We start from the raw sequence: 6,471 nt of genomic DNA, 5'->3' as shown, positions 1-6,471 counted from the left end.
AACTGAGACACTTTCCACAAGTTTCAATGAAGGCATAGATGTTTCTATTATCTGGATGTATCAGGTATACATTATTATCATTCTCGGTTATCTAGATGCTTCATTACATTCTAATTGTTTCACTGGGTTCAGCCAAACATTGAATATAATGAAACAAAACAAAAGCGCACACACACACAAAAGAAACAAAAGCCTTTGTAATAAAGAGACATAAAGATAAACTCTATTATCCTGGTATATGGAAGGATCAGACAGGGATGAAAATATTCTTCATGGTTCTCTGCCTTTGTTTCATGACATAATCACCCAACTCCATGCCAGGCAACAGAGTCACAGCAGAAACAAATATCTACAACAGTGATTAGCAACTAGAATAATCAGGGAAGCTTTAAAAAGTACCAATTCCTAGGTGCTAGGCCCAGTTAGATGAGTTCAGTTTATCTGGGGTGAGGTTTGGGCATCAGCATTTTTTAAAAGCCTCCTGCGTGATCTAATATTCAGTCATAGTTCAGTAGAGACCCATTGGTCTATAGCTAGCAGAGAGAATGAGATGGACATGTCATCTGGGCCTATGCAGATGACAACTGCATAGGCCCAGACAATGAGAGAAAACAGGGATTAAAAAAAAAAAAGAGGCAGATATTAATAAAGCAATAAAGAACAAGAAATAAAGCAACAAACTTCTGAAATTATTCACAAAATGGCAACTGTGTAAACACTTGCTTAGATCTTTAGGGAGTTCTGCAGAGATGCTGTCATTGTCAATAGGACTCTAAATAGAAAAGACTCTTCCAAACCAGGCAGTTATTTAGCCAATTCTAAGCATAGATGCCAAGAGCAACAGCCATAATTTATGCATAGAGGCAAGAAGCTTAAATATACCTGCTATGGTTTGAACATGTCCCCCAAATTTTATGTGTTGAAAAGTTAATCCCCAATGCAACAATGTTGAGAAATGGGAAGTTAAGATGTAATTAGGTCATGAGGGCTCTGCCTATTATCATGAGTTAGTTATCTAAGGAATAGGTTCCAAATAAAAACGATTAGTTTGGCCCCCTCCCTGCCCCATGCATGCTTTCCCACCATGTAATGCCTTCCTCCATGTGATGACACAGCAAGAGGGTCCTCACCAGATGCAGCTCCTTGGTGTTAGACTTCCCAGCCTCCAGAACTGTAAGCCAAATTCACTTCTATTGTTTATAAATTACCCAGTCTATGGTATTGTTATGGCATTACAAAATAGACTAAGACAACACCTAACTAGAATGATTGCAAAGTTATACCACTTTCATTTCATTTCACAATCATTTCACATGTGTTGTTATTCCAATTAAAATTCTAATGTTACTTTTGATTTTTATTTCTGGTTCAAACTGGGGCCTCTGTATGTTTAGAAAAGGTTATTCTAAGCCTTAGTCCATTCTTAAGGCCTCTGAAGAGTCAGTTCAAACTTATTTGACCTAGATTTTTTTAATGGGATTTCCTTGGAGTTAATGTGCTTTTTTCCTGGCATATATCCTAGGACAAATACTTAAGGAAGGATCCTCTGTCCAATTTTTGTTTTTGCATAAATTTTGGATTTTCTGTAAAGATTCCCCTTTCACAGCTCTATCTCCCTGGAAGTTACCATTTCTGGCTTCATTCCGTTTTTCATACTGTCTCCTATTCCCACTCTGCCATCCTCATGGAATGCCTTTTCTCTCAGTTTTCTCTTCCTCATCGCCAGCATGCACAGACACACAGAACTGGAGACTGCAACAATGGTTGCAACCATATTTGTAAGTCTTCTTAACACACATAATTCAATCTCTGTATCTATGCTATTTATTTTCCACTTTAAAATGTGAGTCTTGTCGATTTTTTCTTTTTGCTGTTATTACCTACAGCCTCCAAATAACAAAAAGCATTATACCACCTTTTCTATGGGTGGTTATGAATTTGAGTAATGAAGGTCTGTGGATTTCTTGCCAGTTAGCAAGAACCTATATTTTAAAATTACTAGATTTTTACAAAAAAATACAAGCACATTATTTAAAATAAAACATCAGTTCTGGACTTTTAAAGATAATGCGGTGTTTTTCCTTTTATTGTAGTTCTTTGAATATTTTTTCAAAGGAATGCATGTTCATTTTTACAATAAAGATTTGTCTTTAAAAAATGGATGGCCCTTGGCCTATCTTCCCTAGCCTTCAGTTCAGACATTCAAAGGCAATCATTTTCAGATCCTTTGGCTTTTTCTTCTGGTATTTACTTTCAAATTTCAATGATACTGCCTATGATTATTTTTATTGCTCCATTTTAGACCTCCTCTTTGACTTCCTGTTACGGTACTTGAGGGTTCAGCTGTGAGTGCCCCTTGCTTTTCCTCCCGAGTTAGTCGTATCATCGTGTCTTTGGTCCTAGAGCTTGGTGCTTAGTTCTTTAACTACAGAACCCTCAGGGTCCTGACTGCTCAGGGACACTAGTCAGGGTTGATTTAAGCATCTGACTCTCAGCAATCTAGCAACAAGCCTTCTTTTTCATCCCTACTGTGATCATTAGGGGACAAACAGCTTTCTTTCAAACATTTGAGGCCAAAAAGTTTGAATACACCCTCCTTTGCGGCGCAAAGGAACTATTAAATACCTTTTTAAAAGATACTTTCTTCAAGCTTTTATTTTTGGATGCACACCACCATTCTGAAGGGAACTACATTTCCTCACCCAAAAGTGTTTACTTTTCTTGGTATCAGCCTCCAGTAATTCCTTTGGGTTGGGGTCTCTTCCAGTGATTCCCAGGAGAAGATCTGGCACATTGTGGCTAGAGAAGAAATGACAAAAATCAAAGCACAAAAGTTCACAAGTGTCTTTTTTTTTTTTTTTTTTTTTTTTTTTTGAGACGGAGTCTCGCTCTGTTGCCAGGCTAGAGTGCAGTGGTGCGATCTCCGCTCACTGCAACCTCCGCCTCCCGGGTTCAAGCTATTCTCCTGCCTCAGCCTCCGGAGTAGCTGGGATTACAGGTGCCCACCACCACACCCGGCTAATTTTTGTATTTTTAGTAGAGACAGGGTTTCACCATGTTGGGCAGGCTGGTCTCGGTCTCTTGACCTTGTGATCCACCCTACTTAGCCTCCCAAAGTGCTGGGATTACAGGTGTGAGCCATCGTGCCCGGCCCACAAGTGTCTCTTATAGCTGGGTCTCTCACCACAATGGCATGTGACTCTCCTGGGTGACTATTAATAACTCCCCATTTAAAGCTGCAGATTCAGAAATATTTGTTTAGAAACTAGTTTCACTGCCTTATAGAAATGCCCCTACCTTTCCACACAGGCATATACAAGTGCAGAGCTGTACAATCATCAATTAAGGTGATAAAGTAAAAAATGCAGCATGTTCAGAATTAAGAAATGTATATGTGTTTGACTTAGAATATATCTCTCTTCAGTGGTGAGCTTGAATTTTTTTGATTGGACCAGAGCTTTGCCTCCTCTTCTTTTCCAGAACATTTTCTTCTTAGCAATGTAAAGCTACATGTCATATTCTGATTACACGGCCCTGGCTTTCCTTAGGAGTATGGCTAATAGCTCTAGGAAACCCAGACCAGGAGTGAGACCAGTGGCTTCTGACTTAGTGATTTCTGACTGGTCTTACTCTCCCACGGCATTGTTAATTCAGATCTTAATAGCTTAATCCTCCCTATTAGAGGTAAGAATATTGGAATTAATCTGAATGAGGCGAATTCTCCCTTTTATGGCAGAGAACATATATCTCTGTTTTGCAAGATATGGCAGGTGAGAGCATACTGCAAAATCTCACCCCTTCCCCCTTTTTCTTATTTTCCCTCTACAGCCTTCATCTTTCACGCAGCAAGAGCCTCTCAGTGGCCCCCTCCCGGAAGCCTGGTACGGTGATGTCTTTCAGGCAGAGTGAGTTCCATTCTTTCTGTTTGCTTAACATCTTGTCCATGTCTCTGTAATGGGTCCTTTTAATACCACACTGTAATTTATTTTTCTCTGACCTCTCTATCCACTATCAGGAAAGGACTTAAATGATTATGTGTTCACTGTACCTAACTCAGTGACTGAGTCAAAAAAAAAAAAAGAGGCTCAATAAGCATTTGTTGAACAAATAAATGAAGCAATTCTAAGATGCAGGCATTGGGAACATTCTGTGATTTATGCTATTATTTTTTCCTGGGGCTCAGCAACATATTGTACTTCAGGAGAGTAACTATCTGTGACTAAAAATATAGTCTACCAAACAATTCAACCAAAGTGTTCAGGTTTGTTCTTGAGGAATATTGTTCTTCTACAGACCAACGTCTTTTTTCAGCATTTCAGAAATTGGGAGAACAGAGTGATTGCCTGGGTGTCTTTTCCTTTCCCACCAGGCAAAGTAAGAAACCTGCTTTTCTTTGTATTGCCAATGACATTCATCAGAGACCAAGGTGACATATCTTTTCCAAATTTGCCCTTGGCAACTGAGTCTAGTTTTTCTTTGGAGACAAAGCAAAATGAAACAATCTGACAGTTAAGGCATGTTATAGATAGTAAGAGAAGATTTTCCAAACAGCCTCTAAAATTAGAAGGATTACGTTAGCCTTCCAGCTTGAAAACTAAACAGTATAAAAAAGTAAATTTGTGTAAGTAAAACTTTGTGGAAACGGGAGACGGAGGCACCTGACACACCGTATATATGAATTACTAGATTTTAGCTTCTTTGCAACTGTTTGTTTTATTGTTTAACTATTTATGTTAGTTTCTTAGGGTTGCTGTAGCAAGTTTCTACAAACTTGGTGGCTTAAAATAACAGGAATTTATTCTCTGATAGTTCTGGAAGTTAGAAGCTCAAAATTAAGGTGTTTGGCAGGGTTGATTCCTTCTAGAAGCCCAGAAGGAGCATCTGTTTCCCTGCCTCTCTCCTAGCTTCTGGCGGCTGCCGGCAGTCTTGGTTTCTTGGCTTGTAGACTCACCACTCTGACCTCTGCTCTACCTTCACGCCATCTTCTTCTCTGGGTGCATGTCTCAAATCTCTTCTTTTCTTATAAGAACACTAGCTATTGAATGTAGGGCCCTCTTTAAATCCAGGATGATCCCATCTGAAGATCCTTTTGATTACCTCTGCAAAGACCCTATACTCAAATAAGGTTACATTCACAGGTACCAAGATTAGGATTTGGGCATATCTTTTTGAGGAATACAATTCAATCCCCCTATACCACCCATGGATTTATAAAATTTCTACATTATTTGCAAGAAATGTTAGATTCTGTATGTACTAAAGATATGATTACAGAAGCAAAATAGAGTGAAAAGTGGAGGTAATAGGAAAATTCCAGGAAATAGCCAATCTTGATTCAAGGGGCTGAATATTTTAGGTAAAACATATTTTATTTTGAAACTTTGTATGATGTTCTGAATAGTTTTTTTAGCCTTAAGGTATACTAAGTAGAGAAAAAGTAATAGCTAGGAGGAGAAGGAACTTATCATCTGACAACACAGAGAGAGGCAAGACATTACAGGTTCAAAAATATTCTGAAGGTTCGATGACTTGTGAAAATGTCTCATAATACTGTAAAGTTGCCATGAATGTCTTTTTAAAGTTTCTTATTGTCTAGAATTTGTGCTTTGATTTGTAATTCTACAATTTAAGATATTAATTGGAGCTAGCTAGTAAATATTTATTGAACACTTAGATGTTCAATTGTGAAAGACTCAGTAGACATAATTTGATCTTCTTTACTAACTTCCTTTGGTCAGTGATATTTACATGATGGAATAAGGTTTTCATTGCTTTAGTCTTGGCTTCTTTTAACAATTTAACCTACGAAGGATAAGTATAGTGAATTTTCAATAGCAATAAAAAATCTGATATAAATTTTCTTTTTTTTAGACAGTATTGCTTTGTTGCCCAGGCCAGCTAATTTTTGTATTTTTAGTAGAGATGGGTTTTGCCATATATATTTTCTTAAATGTAGCACTTTATGATACTTCTTTCATACAGTGAATGATTTGGTGAATTTGTCTAAAATACGCTTTCCTACATTTTGAAATAAATACCACAAATATGTTTAACAAAACACATAATTGAGTTCTTAAGTTTAAAGTATGGTTCTTAAGGAAATTGTATAATAATGAGTCATTGTTTGACTAGATTTGTTATTTATGAAAGTGGTGAATAAGCAACCTTATGAAATATTAAAGATGAATGTAGTAAAGAGATCATGTGAAGCAGTTTTGGCCCCTTTTAGTAACTGAAAAAGTGTAAGATTTACTGCATTGTAAAGAAATCATTGATGCATTTGATATTAGGTTTCTTAACTCATTTGGCCAATTCTGGATCGGAAAAGATGAGAAAAGGTGAAATTGGAGAAAGTGGAGTTAAAACAAATGTTGTTGAGAAAGAAAGTGGGATCATTGGGGTGAGTGTAAAAAGTCATCAGAAAGATGAAGCTGCATGTGTGTCTATTATGGATCATCGAATTGATTGATC

This window comes from Macaca fascicularis, chromosome 5 (assembly GCF_037993035.2).
Source record: "Macaca fascicularis isolate 582-1 chromosome 5, T2T-MFA8v1.1".
NCBI lineage: Eukaryota > Metazoa > Chordata > Mammalia > Primates > Cercopithecidae > Macaca > Macaca fascicularis.
This window is presented reverse-complemented; position numbering follows the sequence as displayed.